The sequence below is a fragment of the Sturnus vulgaris genome, chromosome 5 (assembly GCF_052056855.1).
Source record: "Sturnus vulgaris isolate bStuVul1 chromosome 5, bStuVul1.hap1, whole genome shotgun sequence".
Classification (NCBI taxonomy): Eukaryota; Metazoa; Chordata; class Aves; order Passeriformes; family Sturnidae; genus Sturnus; species Sturnus vulgaris.
The window spans coordinates 72,670,220-72,686,710 of record NC_142247.1 but is presented as its reverse complement, the minus strand read 5'-3'; the positions used below and the strand labels follow the sequence as shown (position 1 = coordinate 72,686,710).

The 16,491-nt window shown below is 43.6% G+C and overlaps 1 protein-coding gene across 4 annotated transcripts in view; it reads left to right on the top strand.

The window, feature by feature from the left end:
* CHCHD3 (coiled-coil-helix-coiled-coil-helix domain containing 3) overlaps positions 1–16,491 on the top strand; it is a 124,348-nt gene that overhangs the window by 83,247 nt on the left and 24,610 nt on the right. The gene's annotated exons all lie outside the window — the stretch shown is intronic.

The following is a 16,491-nucleotide window of genomic DNA, read 5'->3' as shown; positions in this document are numbered from 1 at the left end:
TCCACGCTGAATAGCAGCTATTGATGTTTCTCTAAATGTTTGTTTATAGATTATTTTTCCATTGTGGATGGGTGTCTTTATAGAGAACAAAAAAACCCCTGTGATAACCAATATTCCAGGATTTTTCCTGCTGTGCACTAAGACACCTGGTAACTTTTAATGTGGAACCACAGTTTCATACAGGTTGTTGCAGTTTTTTATTTCTCCAGCATGTGTCAAAAAAAAAAAAATTGTTTAGAAAGACTTCTGATTATTTTGTAGTTCGAGGAAAAAGACTTAATTCCATGTTTTTATTTTGGAAGAATTAGCACAAGTCTGAGGAGTGATGGTATCTGGATGGAAACTGATAACTCAGAGTCCTGGAGCTGGGATGTGTTTATAGAATCACAGAATAATTTGGGTTTAAAGGCACCTGAGAGCTCATCCAGCTCCACCCCCTGCCATGGGCAGGGACACCTTCCAATGTCCCAGATTGCTCCAAACCATCTGGGAATGCCCAGCCTGGAGAAGGGAAGGATCCAGGGAGAGCTTCCAGAACATTCCAGGGAATAAAGGGGCTCCAGGAGAGCTGGAGAGGGACTGGGGACAAAGGACAGAGGGACAGGACACAGGGAATGGCTTCAGGTTGGGAAAGGGGAGATTTGGGAATTGGGAATTCCTGGCTGGGCTGGAATCCCTGGCTGCCCCTGGAAATGTCCAAGGCCAGGTTGGATGGGGCTTGGAGCAGCCTGGGATAATTGGAGTCCCAGTGAGGCCAAATTTATCCAGCACCAGTCACTTTTGGAGTCAAAATTCCAGCATTGCCTCAACCCCTCTTGGTGACCATGGGGTTTTTTTGAGAGTAGCTTCATCTGTGCTTTTCTTCTTCTCCTTCTTATGGAGCAAAAAAAAAAAAAAAAAAAAAAAAAGCTGTCACGAGAGGGAAATGTTTTAAATAGGCAAAAAGGAACAAACTGAAGGAATTTTTTGAATGTTAAAAGCTGTGTTTATTGCTTTGCATAGGATATGGCAAAATGTTTTAACATATGGGGAGTTAATGAATAAGCAGCTTTAGTTTCACCCAGGTCTGTTCCCTCCTCCCACCATCTTCCCATCACAAGCTGAAGTTTGGGAACAAATACTGTGCTAAGTTAATTCTGGATTAAAGCAACCCTCAGGGAGGTGCTTTGCAGGATTTCTTCGTTGAGGTAAAATAATTAGAAATGATTACAACTCTAAATTGAAGTGATCGTTCCCCTGTGCTGGCCCTGCTGAGGGACCTCAAATCCTGGGGCAGCTCTGGGCTCATCAGGATGAGGAAGATGAGGAGGGGATGGAGAGTGGCCAGGGAGGGGAATGGAGCTGGGGAAGGGTCTGGGGGGGCTGGGGGAGATGGGAAGGGGCTGAGGCTGGAGAAAAGGGGGATCAGGGGGGACCTTGTGGCTCTGCACAACTCCCTGACAGGAGGGGACAGCCGGGGGGATTTGGGATCTGGGAACAGGGACAGGAGGAGAGGGAACGGCCTCAGGCTGGGCATGGGGAGGTTCAGATTGGATTTTGGGAAAATTTCTTGCCCAAAAGAGTTGTCCAGCCCTGGCACAGCTGTGCAGGGCAGTGCTGGAGTCCCCATCCCTGCAGGGATTTCCAAGCCCTGTGGATGTGGCACTTGGGGACATCGATGGCAGTGCTGGCGATGGTTGGACTCGATGATCTTAGAAGGCTTTTCCAACCTCAGTGATTCTAGGATTAGAGGAAAACAATCCCTTTTGGCCTAAGCATTAGTTAGTAATTATTCTCATTAGCAAGCAATAATGATTATGAGAAACCATGCTTTTTAAAAATTGTAAATAATCCTGCAAACCCAAAGGCTGAAATGATGGAATCACAGGAATCCTCTTCCTTTATTACAGGAAGACTCACTGCCTTCATTTTCACTGCTGTCACTCTGAGTGATATTTTAATTTTTCCTGCCCCTAAAAATAGTCCAGTCCCATAACTGATAGATAAATGAGAGAATCCCCAGGAAATGCTGCTGATTTTCTGTTTGCCAGCACAATAAATGCAGAATGTCCTCTTACATCAAGAGGAGGCGGGTAATGAGTAAATGATGGGAAAAGAGATTTTGAAAATAAGTGATCAATCCAATCTAAGTTGAAAACCAATTTATTAATAACTTGGCCTTCAGTGGGAGAGAGGGAGCTGGGGATGGGCCACTGACATCTGGCAACAGTGGATTTTTGGGAAGTTGATTTAGGTTTATGAAGAATAAGCTATGATTTAGACCCAGCTTTTTCCATGTGAGTTTTAGGGAAAAAAAAAAAAAGTTTAATTTTTGTTTCTGTAATCACAGAGGATGCTGGGTTTGGGGAAAGTTTTGTGTAAAGGATACAGCTCTTACAATGCCTGAGGAAATCTGGGCTCTGCACCACGTCCTGCTCTGGGTTTATCATTTTTTCACCTCATTTTGTTGTGCTTTTCATGTGCAGGAGGTCAAGCCCTGCCCAGGAGCACTTGTGTCCAGTGGCAAAATCCTTAAAATCAGGGAGAGTCTGGCCACAGTGGGAGCTGAACCAAAATCCTGGGCTGTGACCCCAGTGCAGAGAGAAGGGAGCTGTACCAGCTCTTTGTGACATTATTTGTGGCACAAATCCAAGCTTTGGCCAGGCTTGACCACAGGAATGAAAAATTGAAGTAAAGAATTTTCTTCTGCCTTGAGAATTCACTACAGAAAGGCAAAATTCTGTATTTTTCTGTGTTATGTGAAACTCCCTCGAGACTAAAACAAATTTCAAACTGGGAGAAGGAGCTCTCATTAAAGATGATCAGAGGGGGTTGTAGGAAGAAAATGGGAGAAAAGAGAAGAAAAGAGAGAAAATCAGAGTAATGGACTTGGTGACAAACATAGTGACAACATCTTTGCAGCCAAATTTTTCCTTTAAAGAGCAAAACCAATTTGTCTTGGGCACTGCAAATTTCCTTTTTAATCTCTAATCCCCCATTCGTTCAGGAGAGATGAGATGGCATCAACTTTTCTATTCACCTGGAAAAATAATGTGTCATTTTTACACTAATCCTTGAAAGGTGGAAGTTTCTTCTTCTTTTTTTTTTTTTTTTATTTTCTGATTGAACTTTTTAAACTTTTTACCACCCTCTTTGTGGGTTCTGTGTCTGAAATCAGCTCAGTATGAAATAGGCCCAGCTCTGCTCAGCTGGGCTCCTTGTTGCTCTTGGTTTGAATTGGGAATTTGACACAGCACAAGTGGATGAACCCTCAGAGCTGGGGGCTGGGGACAGAAAAATGACCCTTTTAAATTCACAAATGCTGTGCTGGTGGTGTGTTCACCACCCTTCAGCATGTCAGGGAGAAATGAAAGCTCCCAGATCTCACCCCTTTGGAAGCAAAAAAACCCATTTTCATGCCTGAGAGCTGGGACTTTTTTCAATGCTCATCTGTTGACATGCATATTGCTGTGCCTTGCCTTTTGAAACAGGGCAGGATAATCATGTTTGAAATCAGGAGATGCTCTCCTACCACTTTAGAAATCTTTATTTTTTTCCCTCATGTTAGAAATCTTTATTTTTTTCCCCCCCATATCAGGGAGTTTAACCCTTTGCAGGCCATAATCACTGAAGAAATTTATGCACAATTTATACCAAAGCAGAGCTGTGGTAATTAGGGAGCAAATCCAAATGAACCATAGCAGAGGAATTCAAACATTTATCTGATTCTCAGAAGAGAGTTAGGATTGCTTTACATTAATAAAGTAAGATTGTTTTTCATATCTGGTACCACTTTTAATCTACTTCAGAGATTTTTTTTCCTGCAACAAAAATTGTCTACATATTTATCACCTTAAAGGCCAAAGAAGATATTCCCTGTTTCCCACAGACTGAGACAATAATGCAGAATATTTTCTGCTGTTTGATACCATATGTGTTTTTAAAAGCACTGTAGATAATTTTGCAGATAAATTTGCAGATAAATCCATGCCAGCTCTGATGTCTGTTCATGCCAAGCTCCCTATGGATTTCAGGAGTTCAGAGGATCATGGATCAGGATGGTTTGGGTTGGAAAAGACCTTAAAATTCATCCAGTTCCAGTCCCAGGGACACCTCCCACTGTCCCAGGGTGCTCCAAACCCCATCCAGCCTGGCCTTGGACATTGCAGGGATCCAGGGGCAGCCACAGCTGCTCTGGGAAATCTCTGCCACGGCCTCACTGGAATTGCTTTTGTTCCATCCTTTGGGAAATTCACCATTTTTTTCAGTGCCTCATTTCCAGCAGGCAAGAGAAGAGCAGTGGAACCATCCAGATATTGAGTGAATTGTCTGATAAATTCAGTCCAAGGAGGGGCAGCACACAATTCATTATGCAGAGTTAAAATGTACAATCTTTTCCTGTAACCATTTGATTCAGCAACATGTGAGGCCATGATTTGGAATAACTGTTTACCCATTTCTGGCACTCCTTGTCTGACATGTGTGCATCCTCCTTCCCTTTTTGGATCACATTGCAGCTTTGAAGATGAGGAATTGTTGTTTTTCATATTGGGCACCTCCTGCTTCACGTGGATTTGCTGTGCAGTGCAGTGAAACAGCAAAATGCAGGTTACAAAACTGAATTTTAGGGACTGCTCTGGTTTATCCTGAAATACCTCATGCATCAGTTTTCAGCAAAGCCTACTTTGTGGTATTTGCAGCAGTGTTAGGGCTGGATGTGTGTGTGGCTTTTTGGGATTACAACAATAATACAAAGATTTTCCCTCTTTTTCTCATTCCCATCTCCTGCTGGTTTTTGGTTTTGGGAGCTTTGCATTCAGCAGGTAAAGCTGGAAGAGGACACAACTCACAAAAAAACACAAATAAACCTTTTTGGAAGCTCTGGAATGCTCTGTAAAGAGGAAAAGGGGAGGGAATTCTGCCCCTCTCAGGTGAGACCTCACCTGCAGAGCTGCCCCAGCCCTGGGGACAACAACAGCAGCACCTGGAACAAATCCAGAGGAATCCATGGAGCTGCTCCAGGGCTGGGAGAGCTGGGGGTGCTCACCTGGAGAAGGGAAGGATCCAGGGAGAGCTTCCAGAACATTCCAGGGAATAAAGGGGCTCCAGGAGAGCTGGAGAGGGACTGGGGACAAGGGACAGAGGGACAGGACACAGGGAATGGCTTCAGATTGGGAAAGGGGAGATTGGGAATTAGGAATTGCTGGCTGGGCTGGAGTTGCCAGAGCAGCTGTGGCTGCCCCTGGATCCCTGGAATGTCCAAGGCCAGGTTGGACATTGGGGCTTGGATCCCCTGGGACAGTGGGAGGTGTCCCTGCCATGGATGGGTTTGGAATGGGATGAGCTTTAATGTCCCCTCCAACCCAACCCATCCTGTGATTCTTTAAGAAGAAAACCCAAGTTGTTTTGCAATGAGGAAGAGCCCCAGTGTGAAATCAGAGCTTTTTTTCTGGAATTTCCACAGGAATGCCATTCCCTGTGTGCTCAGGAGCTCAGGCTGTCCTTGCTCTGTGCACTCCCTGTAGCTGAAGCAGTTCCATGGGCTGTGTTTAAATAAAAAACTCTTGATATCTTTTCTCCCATGTCCCTCTCATTCCACTGAACAGGTGCAATATTTTTTTTTTTTTTTACTTTCCACTTCCAAATAATTCCTCACCAGCCAAACACTCCCCATGAAACAAATCCAGCTCAGACTGGATTCATTGCACCTCTCAAACAGCTCCCATGAGCCTCCCTCCTTCTCAAGAGTTTCTGCTGCTCCTGTCACTGAATTTTTTGGAAAATTTCTTTAATTATATGTTTAAAATAATGTGCAGAACGCTGATGATTGGAGGATTTCTCGTGGCTGAGCAGGCAGGAGTTTTTCAGTGGCATCTCAACTGAGCAAAACAAAATAATGCTGTGTATAGGTGAAATGAATTATCAGATAATAGTAAAGGTTGGGCTTCCTTTTGTTAGAAACTGTGCAGAAATTGGGAATTTTAAAAAGGCTTTTAAAAAAGCAGTAAATGACCCTTTTGAATTCAGAAAACATCAATGAGTTTTTTTTCTTTGAATTGTTGCCATGAACTGACAAGAGATTATTTCAGGTACTTGTAAAATTGAAAGAACTTCAGAAAAAAACCTGAAAAATCCTTACGAGACCTGTGCTTTTATATTGGAAAATCAAGTGTAAAGTGCTGTGTGTGTTTGTACCATGCAGCATGTGGGATGTTTTTGAAGTGGGAGTTTTACCAGTGGTTGACAGAACAAGGATTTAGTGCCAGTATTTGAGGGGACATTTGATGTCTTTTTACTGCAGTAGTTGTTGCAATTAAAAGTTTTCAGACATGTGAACCTCTTTTTATGTGACTGAGTTTTACTGGCAGTGTTTTACTCCTCTTCTTGCCCAGGTTTTAAGAATTTGAAGACAGAATAAATGGGAAATTTCAGGGTGCAGGTGCCATAAATACAATTCCTGCTGGCAGGAATTCCTGGATCTGCATAGGACAACTCCAAAAATCTCTCCCTGTGCCTGAGGGCATTGTCCCTATGAGGTAATTCCAGATTTTACAGAAGCAAAAGGGATGTTCCTCCTGGAGCTGCCTAGATCAAAGATGTGGGAGCTTTTGAGACTCGCTTTGGTACTTTGGAGGGAGAAAAAGGAGAAAAAATATTAATTATATCACATTTATCCTCCATGCTCTCATAATATAGAAAGTACAATGCAAAAATCCAAACTTACAGGTATTTCCATATGTTATCAGACAGCTGGGGAATCAATACAGGGATGGAATTTATCCAGCTGGACCTGTTGCTGTGAGGAGTGAAGGAGAATTGTAAACGATTGAAAGAATTACAGTGAATTCATCTCTCAGTTGTGAGGTGTTATTTGGGCATAACACAAGTCTCTAACAGAGCATTTGTGGATTTAAATTCTGATGTCTTTGTGAATCTCTGAGTGCTCTTCCCCTATCCCAGGGTGCTCCAAGCCCCCTCCAGCCTGGCCTTGGACACTTCCAGGGGTCAATCCCATCCTAAAAAACAAATTCCAGGATGGATAGAGTTATCCATTTTATAACCCTACACGGGGAAATGCTGAATTCACAGCTTTTGCAAAAAGAAATGGCTGTGGTAGGGGGACATTGTGTGTGACATGAAGTGCATTCACAAAAACAGCTAAAGGAGGGAAAAGGTTGAATGTGTGGAGAAATGCAGGTGTGCAGCACAATGGAACACTTGGAATGGGAAGGAAAAATAAAGGTTACAGTGGAAAAAAAATCCATCTGTAGGGTAAAACATCTCCCAAATACCTGTGGGGTGGCTGAAATGCAGAATAACATTGCAGGAGGGAGATGGGAATGGGAATAAACAGAATAAACACAGACCCATGAGGAATGCAGAAAAAGGAGCCCAGGAAAGAGTGGAAATCATCTCCAGAGGTCACAAAACACAGTTACAAATTAGGAAGTCTCTGTTTGAATTATTTGGCCTCATGTGTGGGAATTTTGTGGAATTTTGCCTTATTTCCAGCAATGCTGTGACTTTTTAAACTTCCAGATCAAGGTGTTTGGTGCTGAGAATTCTCACTGTGTCATGCTTTCATTTTCCTAGGTCCTGGAATTTGTCTGAGCAGAATTTTAGGGAGTTCCCACCTGCTTTAGTTGTGGTTGCTCTTCCTTCAGTTTCTGAGCTCAGTGGGGCTGCTGGGATCCACTCTTGGGAAAGCACTGAAAAATTCTGCCATTACTTTGATTTAAATGTGCTCAGATCTTGTTTTCTTTTCTTGCTGAGCAGAGTTCTCCATCTAATCTGAGTGTAAAATTCAGTTTATTTGGATTCAGGTGCTTATCACTCATCCAAACAAATACCTACGTTGTTTTTAATGAAGGATTTTTTAATATCCTCAGCATTTTTGTTGTAGCAGTGCTGATACCTCCTCACTGCTCTCACCTGGTGTTCAAAGCAGCTGCCAGAGACCATCCTTGAATTCTTCAGTTGCTTCACCATCACCAAAACCTGTTATTGATATGGAGATTTTTACAGTTTGCCTTTTGTTGTAGCAGCATCAGCTGTCAGTCAGTTGATATCAGATTTTCTGCCTTCTCTTGTGGTCGTTTTCATTTGGATCATGAACTTTGCACAGTGAATAAAATCTGCTCTCCATATTCACCCCCTCTTTGCTCAACTGCTGATCCCAAATATTAAAATGTCACCTGACAGTGAGACCAAAATTCAGAGTATTTGTGGCAGCAACATTCAGAGGAGTTCATTGCTCTGGCCAAATGCAAATATTAAAGTGGTTTTATAATATCAAACTCGTCCTATTTGGATACTGCATCTCCTAATTCCACAAAATGAGAATTTGATAGGATTGCTCAAACTGATTCCTGAGGAAAGTTGCCACAAATACCAGCTGAAAAAAAACACAGAGAAAACTTTTTAAAGCAGCAGGATAAACAGCATCAAGCCTGTGCCACGACACTGGTGCCAGGGCTGTTGGATTGAAAGAGACACAATATTTCAGAATTTCTTTCAGGAACTTTATTCGTGGTCTCTCTCGGGCTGGCGTGTGAGTTATTTGTGCTTTTCAAAAAATGCTAATTTTGCACTCATTATGGCCTGAGGCAGCCAATCTCAGGCAGCAGTGAGAGGGGAGATCTAATAAACACAGCCAAAGCCAGCTATTTTTCCATTGATTTGAAAGAAGACAGAGCTAATCTGTGATTCTTTCTGCTGGGCTGCTGCCACAAGATGAATTTCACCTCCAGCTGCAGAGCAGATTGCACATCTACAAGCCAAAAGAGATTTTTACCCTGATAGCAGATCTGAGTTTCCATATTTATGGGGTTGTTCTGACTCTTGGGAGGTCCAAGCACCTGCTCAGAGCAGATTGAGCTTTGACAGGGGGATTTTTGGGGACCTCCAAGGCTGGAGATAACACAACCTCACATGGTCCCTGTCCCTTCACTATCCTTGGAGGGAGGTGCTTTTTTGACCACTTTCATGGCTTCTCTGCCTCCAAAAGCTGGCCAAAATCAGTTGGAAACAAGTGATGGTTAAAGGGATTTTCCCCAGATTTCCTCTGACTTTGAGACTTCCTCTTAAAATCACAGACCATGGAAGGGCTGCCCTGGCCTCTGTCTCTGCTGCAGTTTTGCCCAAACAGCTCCATGGATGATTTCAAATTGTCTTCCTCAGAGTCTCCAGCACCTCAGGACTTTGTGGGAGTCATCCATGCAGGATGAGCTGAGGGTGCAGGATTGGAATGGAAGATTTAGGCTGTAGCAAAGCTGTGTGCTTGGAAATGATAAATGCAGAAAAGGACAGCTCTGTACCCCGGAATAAAACACTGGAATATCCCTGGAAGTCACAGCCATTCCTGGATGGGACCCTGGGCTCCTGGGAGGTGTCCCTGCCCATGGCAGGGGGTTGGAACTGGATCATCTGGAAGGTTCCTTCCATCCCAAACCATTGCAGGATTTTGGAATTTGTGCTGATCCTGGTTTGCTTTGAGCTGATGTGTTTCCCTGTGGTGTGCTTTTTGCTGGTTCATTGGACCAATATTTAAGAATTAACTCCATAAAAGCAACCAGCAAGAGGAATTTAAAATCCTCATTCCTGTGCTGCTCTCTGCACCAACAGAAGGGAATTCCCAACTTAGATTTCTTGGGCATCACCCCTGGCAGCAGCAATTCCCATTCCTGTGTGATCCTCAAAGATGCACCACGTTCATTTTGGGGGGGACAAAGCCTGCTTTAGGAGAAATAACCCCATTGGGGAAACATCATTTAAACCATGGAATAGTGACAGGGCTGAGCTGAGAAGGGAAATTATAAATGGGAATGATTTAAATTTCTTGTCATCACGAGAGGGGCCATAAATACAGTTGTGCATTTTCAGGTGCATCTCTGAGCCTGAGCCACATTTGTATTAACACCACTACTACAATTACATGCAGATTAGCTGCTTGGCTGAATAGCTGTAAGAACTTGGAATAGATTTGTCCTTTTCACAAAGGTTTTCATTTTCTTTGGCAGCTCGGAGTGTTAACAAATTAGAGATCGATGTTCTAGCAGGGCAGAAAAGTGAAGTGAGGCATGGCTGGGGAGAAACTTCAGAGCCATTAAGAGTTGCAGTTAAAGGCATTAGTTAGTGGTGCCTGAAAAACAAGAGTTGGAAATTCAAAAGAAAAGGTCAAAAATCGCTTTTTTTTCCCCCCCATTTTCTGCTGATAACTGAGTTAAGTATTCTACCCCGCTTGCTGCACTCTGAATATCTTTGATATCTTTGAATATCACAGAAATCTTTGACAAACACCCATCATGGAATCAGGGAAACTCTGTTGGGAAGTGAATTTCCTTCCTGCAGGACATTTGCCAGGCAGAGCACGTGTTGCTCCTTTGTTTTGTGGAATCACAGATTGCTTTGGGACCTTAAAAAAATACCTCACTCCAACCTGCCACAGGCAGGGACACCTTCCAGCTTTTTGTTTGGGTGGGTCTGTGGCTTTTTCAACACCTTTGGATATTTTTTTTGGTTTTATCTCTCTGTAGGAACAGGTACTGGGTGGTTTTGGGTGTCCCAAATCCTTCAGTCTGTAACAGTTCAGGCATCTGGTCCTGACCCAGCTGCTTCCAGGACAGGCACAGGAAGTTTTCTAAAAGCAGAAGAGATGTCTAAAGGCAAAAGAAAAGATGTTCTAAAGGCAGAAGAGATGTCTTGAACTTGAATTTGAAATGGGGAGCTCTAGGCAAGCACCACCAAAATCCTGATAATTGCTTTGGCCTCAGTTTCCTTACCTGGGTGTCCTCTGAAGGCTCAGCCCAGGATCCCAGGTTGCTTCCTTTGCTTCTTTTTTTTATTTTCTGTGGGGTTTCTCTTTGAGTTGGAATTCCCTCTCCCTGCCTTGCAGCCCCTTGTCCCACTTACTGCACATAAAAAAATTCTCCACTGCTGTCAAAGCTCGTCCCCTGCTCTGTCCATTCATCTTTAGTCCCTGAGTTGTCCTGAATTGTGGTGGAAGGGATTTGTTTGTTCTCTTTTTAAGCACATTTTAAGCTGTAGTGCAGGATTGGAAAACTGGTTTGCTTTGGGCAGCAACCATTTTTTTTTTTTTTTTGTGGAAAGATGCTCCATTTGGATAGATTTCATAAAAACCTGATTTTCAGCCCTCTAGCAGATCCAGAGAACTTTCTCCAAGGGAGTGCAGTCAGTCCCCTCATTAAAAAAGATCTCATAATAGGATTTCAAACCAAGAGTAGAAGTCTTAAGTGTTATGTAGGATCTCTGAATGTGGATTTGGACATCTTTAGTTTCATCTCTGGAATAAAAACTGCACCAATTGACTGACTAGAGCAGCTGGATCAAATGAGAGCAGTCAGAACTTGTATAAAGAATAACTTATCTAAAAATTCAAGCACAGGCCTGATCTGCTGACATTTCAGAAGAAATTCCCTCATCCATAGATCATTTGGAGGCAGAATGAAGATGCAGTGTTACTTGGGAAGCTGTCTGATGTTAAATGCTTGGTTTTCCATAGCTTATTAAAATCAATTCAGGGACAAAATAGAGGCTTTAAATTCAAATGAAAATGCCGTTGGAATGGTCATATTTATAAAGCTGTAATTTAATGTAATTTGGAGCTGGGGTGGAGGCACAGAACAGTTGATGGTTTTATTCTTTTTTTGTTCTCTTTTCTTCCCTAATTCCTTCTCTCCTCGCTCACTTGGTGGCAGTTCCAAACATGAAAGATGACTGGATGTTTGAAAGTTTATTTCTTCTAATCTTGCTTTTTTCTCTGTAGTCCAGAGGAGGCCCTGGAGCTGCTCCAGGGCTGGAGCCAGGCTGGGAGAGCTGGGAATGTTCATCTGGAGAAGAGAAAATTCCAGGGAGAGCTGAGAACCCCTAAAGGGCTCCAGGAGAGCTGGAGAGGGACTTGGGACAAGGGACAGAGGGACAGGACACAGGGAATGGTTTCAGATTGGAAAAAAGGGGAGATTGGGGTGGGATCTTGGGAATTGGGAATTGCTGGCTGGGCTGGAATTCCCAAAGCAGTTGTGGCTGCCCCTGCATCCCTGGAATGTCCAAGTCCAAGGATGGGGCTTGGAGCATCCTGGGTCAGTCTTGAGTTTGGACTAAAATAAGTGAAACAATTTCCTTGTGGCTTTGGAAATCTCTTTTAAGGCCTTTCAGATCTGGGGCTCTGTGTCAACAGGATGATTAAAACAAAATGCTGCCTATTACCCACAAATGGCTTTGTTAAAGATCCTCAGATGAAATGGTCACAAGTACAATTAAAGGAGAAAAGAAGCTTAACTGCAGCAGAAATGGATTAAAAAAGAGGCACAGAAAACTTCCCAATTTGCCATTCAGGGAACAGGATAATCTTTGCCTGCCGATGCTTTGAGTTTTTCCGTGGGGGAGGATGAGAAGGAAAGAGAAGTCTTTAAATTAAAAATTCTCCCCTGATTCTCAAAGGTGCCAAACAGCCCAAGCCCTTGGTTCCTTTGGTGGGTGGAGCAGGTGCTGAGCTGAGCTGGAGTCAAGCTGGGCTCATTTTTGTCTTTCCCAGCACTAACTTGAAGCAAAGGGCAGACTTGGCTCTTTTGTATGCAAGTCAAAAGTCGTTTTTTCTTTGTCGAATCAACTTCAACTACGTAACTATTAAATTTAATTAAAAAAAATAAAATAAATAGATTGCATGAACGTTACTCTTGTAATGAATCTCTTCAGGGCTTTAAGGGCTTAAAAGCAAGAATTCAATGCCCAAATCAGTCGTGGTCTGTCTGCAGTAAAAACAGTTTCACCACATTTTTGATAAAACAGTGCATACAGGTGAAGTATCTCTGGTGAAATTAAATGAGAGATCTCAAGTCCTCCTGGTTCTTTTGATAATCTTTTATCAGCTTGGATGACACAGGATCTCTCAGAACTTTCCCTGGTTGCAAATCTGAAGATTTTCAGCCCAGAGTGAAACGTGTGCTCGTGCTTTGAGGTCCCCCATGCAGACAAAACAGTGACCTTCTGAGGGGCTCCAGGAATTTATTTTCTTACCCAGACCTTTGAAATCAGAGCTGTCGAGAGAAATAATTCTCCTCTCATTCCTCCAGCTTTAAGAAGCTCCTGCTCCCACTTTTGCTCAGGGAAAATGATTTCAGTGGCAGACGTGGTGAAAACACTTTTACCCGTGGCCAGATCTCATTTTTCCCTGCCTGACTCATGGCATTATTGATATTTTCTGTGGCTCTGTGTATGTATCAGGGCAAATTGGTTGGATTTAGAATTAAAATTGAAGTTCTCTTTAACTTCTCGTTCAGCCTCTGTTTCAGTTCACATTGAGGGTGGCTCTGGAAAAGGCACCACTTGTCACTCAATTTTATTGCAATATCTTCATTATATTTGGGCCAAAACCTCTGGATTTGGGTTTGAAGGAGACTTTAAACTCATCCAGTGTCACCCCTGCCATGGCAGGGACACCTCCCACTATCCCAGGCTGCTCCAAGCCCTGTCCAGCCTGGCCTTGGACACTTGCAGGGATGAGGATAATAAATGTCTGCCTTTATCTGGAGATGAGGAAATGATGTTACAGCACCATTTTTAATCTGTGTTTAGGGAAATGACCACTGCACTTTTATCTGGAGGATTAGGGAGGACTTAGAAAACACAACTTCATCTCTGGGTTACAGAGAGTTTATCTCTAAGAGAATCTGAGTGGATTTCAATAGTAGACCTGAGCCAACAAACAGCACACTTCATCTAAGATAACAAATGATTTCTTGATAGCTTGTAGGATTAAAACTTCTGGGCATACAGAGCAGCTCAGTTGATCACTTGAGCTGCAATTAAAAAGCAGAACAAGTACACCCTGAATATTGTTTTTATGTCAGAAATGCTCCTTCATGCTTGAAAATGAGAAAAAATTGCAATCGATCCTTACAACTGTTCTGTTCATCTTTATTGACCAGGCCAAAGAAAGATAAATGGCAGCCTAAATAAAATTCTAGTCCATGTTGGCCTGGGAGGGGACAGGGGGTGATGGAGAACCATTCATCATCTGAGCCCTGCCTCGACCATGCTCACCTCATCACAGGCTCATCCCAAACCATCCCATCCCATCCCATTATCCCATCCCATCCATCCCATCCCTGTATCCCATCCCATCCCTATATCCCATCCCTGTATCCCATCCCTGTAATCCCATCCCATTCCATTATCCCATCCCATCCCATCCCATTATCCCATCCCTGTAATCCCATCCCATCCCATTATCCCATCCCATTATCCCATCCCATCCCATCCCATTATCCCATCCCATCCCATCCCATCCCAGCAGCCTGGGCTTGGGCAGCTGGGGTTGCTGAATGCCAGGGGTCAGTGGTGTGAGGAGAATTCCACTTCCATTTGCTCACCAGCCAACGATGATTTATGAAAAACTAAATGAGCGTGGGTGGTGTGGGGGAAAGCTGGCTTTGAGTGATGAGCTGTGGGGCTGGCAGTGGGGAGAGCAGCAGAGCTCTCTGCTCCTGCTGATCTGAGCCTGACCTTTGCCTGCAGTGCCTCTTAGCCAATTTGTTATCATTTGTGAGAAAATATTAGCCCTGCAGTACAATTTCAGCCCTGTCTGCAGCTCTGGTGTTTTATTCACTGGTTTTGGTACATTTTGAGATTCTCCTTGGCAAGGAAGAAGCTTGGAAGATGAAATCTTTGAAGTGGGAAGGGAAAACGGTTTTCTTGGCTTTTTTTTTTTTTTTTTTTTTGTAGTTGGTGCTGCCTCTTTAGGAATTTCAGGAAGTGTTTTTGCAGGAGTGAGACCTGCACTGCTCATAAAATGATAAATATTCCTCAGGACATGTTTACTCACCCAGTGACCACAGACCTGTGTCATCTGTGACTTTTATGGAAGAGTGATCTCTCCACTTACAGCCTTTTCCATTTTCTTTCCCCCTAAAAATGTTTTTGGCATATTGCTTTTCTTACATCAATGTCTTCAGCTAAACTGCTTTATTTTACCCAAAATTAAAATTGGAATGATGCTTCCCATGGATTGGATCGTGGCATCCATGTGTGTTATGGATTCATGGAATGGTTTGGGTTGGAAGGGACCTTAAAGGACATTCAGTGCCACCCCTGCCATGGCAGGGACACCTTCCAGTGTCCCAGGGTGCTCCAAACCCCAATGTCCAACCTGGCCTTGGACATTCCAGGGATCCAGGGGCAGCCACAGCTGCTCTGGCAATTCCAGCCCAGCCAGCAATTCCTAATTCCCAAGATCCCATCCATCCGTGTGTCCTGTCCCTCTGTCCCTTGTCCCCAGTCCCTCTCCAGCTCTCCTGGAGCCCCTTTTAGGGCTCTGAGCTCTCCCAGAACTTTTTCTTCCCCAGGTGAACAATCCCAGCTCTTTCAGTCTGACACAAATGAAATATTTGGAAGGAGCCAAATCAATATTGAGGCATCAATAAGTCTGAAGCACAGGATCAAGTCCCAGGCTGTTAAAATAAGAATTCAGTTGGGTTTGATGTGATCACACAGTGTGGGATTGGCAGGATTTTGTTGCCATGTTAACATCACTCCCTGGGATGCCGATGACTCAAAGCTACACCAGAGTTCTTGCAAGTGCCAGCACAACCTTTTTGCCTCTCCACAACCTGTTTCCACCAGCATTGCAAGGAAAATACTTTCAGAGAAGTTTTGAGCTGCCTAAACTTTGCTTTCTCCCTCCAGCTGGGCAGCCAGGTGCTTTGGTTTTTACAGCTGAGGTCCAGCTGTGCCGAGGCTATAAAAACCTCCTGAAAAATGCCACCTCTGTATTATTGAGACATGAAGCAAAACAACATTCCAGGGATTTATCTCAGGCTGCAGGATCACAGAATTCTTTAGGACTGGAAAAGATCTTTAAGGTCATGGAGTCCAATCATTCCCAGCACTGTCAAGGCCACCACTGAGCCATGTCCCCAAGTGTCACATCCACAGGGCTTGGAAATCCCTGCAGGAATGGGAACTCCAGCCGTGGAGTTGTTCCAATGCCTGAATTCCACGAAGGAATTTTCCCAATATCAAAGCTGAGCTTCCCTTGCCACAGCATTTTCCCACCTAGAAAACTTCTGTTGCTTGGTGAGCATCTCTCACCTGTACTTTGGAAATTATTGATTTTGTAGAACTGAGTCCAAGCCATCCCTTGGTTTAGGAGAGATGAAAATCTGTCCTGAAGCTGCCTGGCTTTCAGAATTAAAACAAGCAACTGTGTGAAGTGGCCTGAGAGTTTGGAATATTCCAGGAAATCCTCAGAGAGGAGTTTTCAAGGCAAAGAGTAAAAGGGAAAGTCGAGCCACAGTTAATTTATTGTGGGACTTTGAAGCAGTGTCACCTGTGAGGCAGGGGGGGAGATGGGTGTGAGGAACACAAACAGGGCACTGCAAAGATGTCAAGAATCAGTATTTTGATTTTAATTTGTAATAAAGAGGTTGCAAAGACTCCAGGAGCACCTTGTGCTGAATGTGGGATTGTTATCTCATTTTCTTTAGAGTTTCTTCC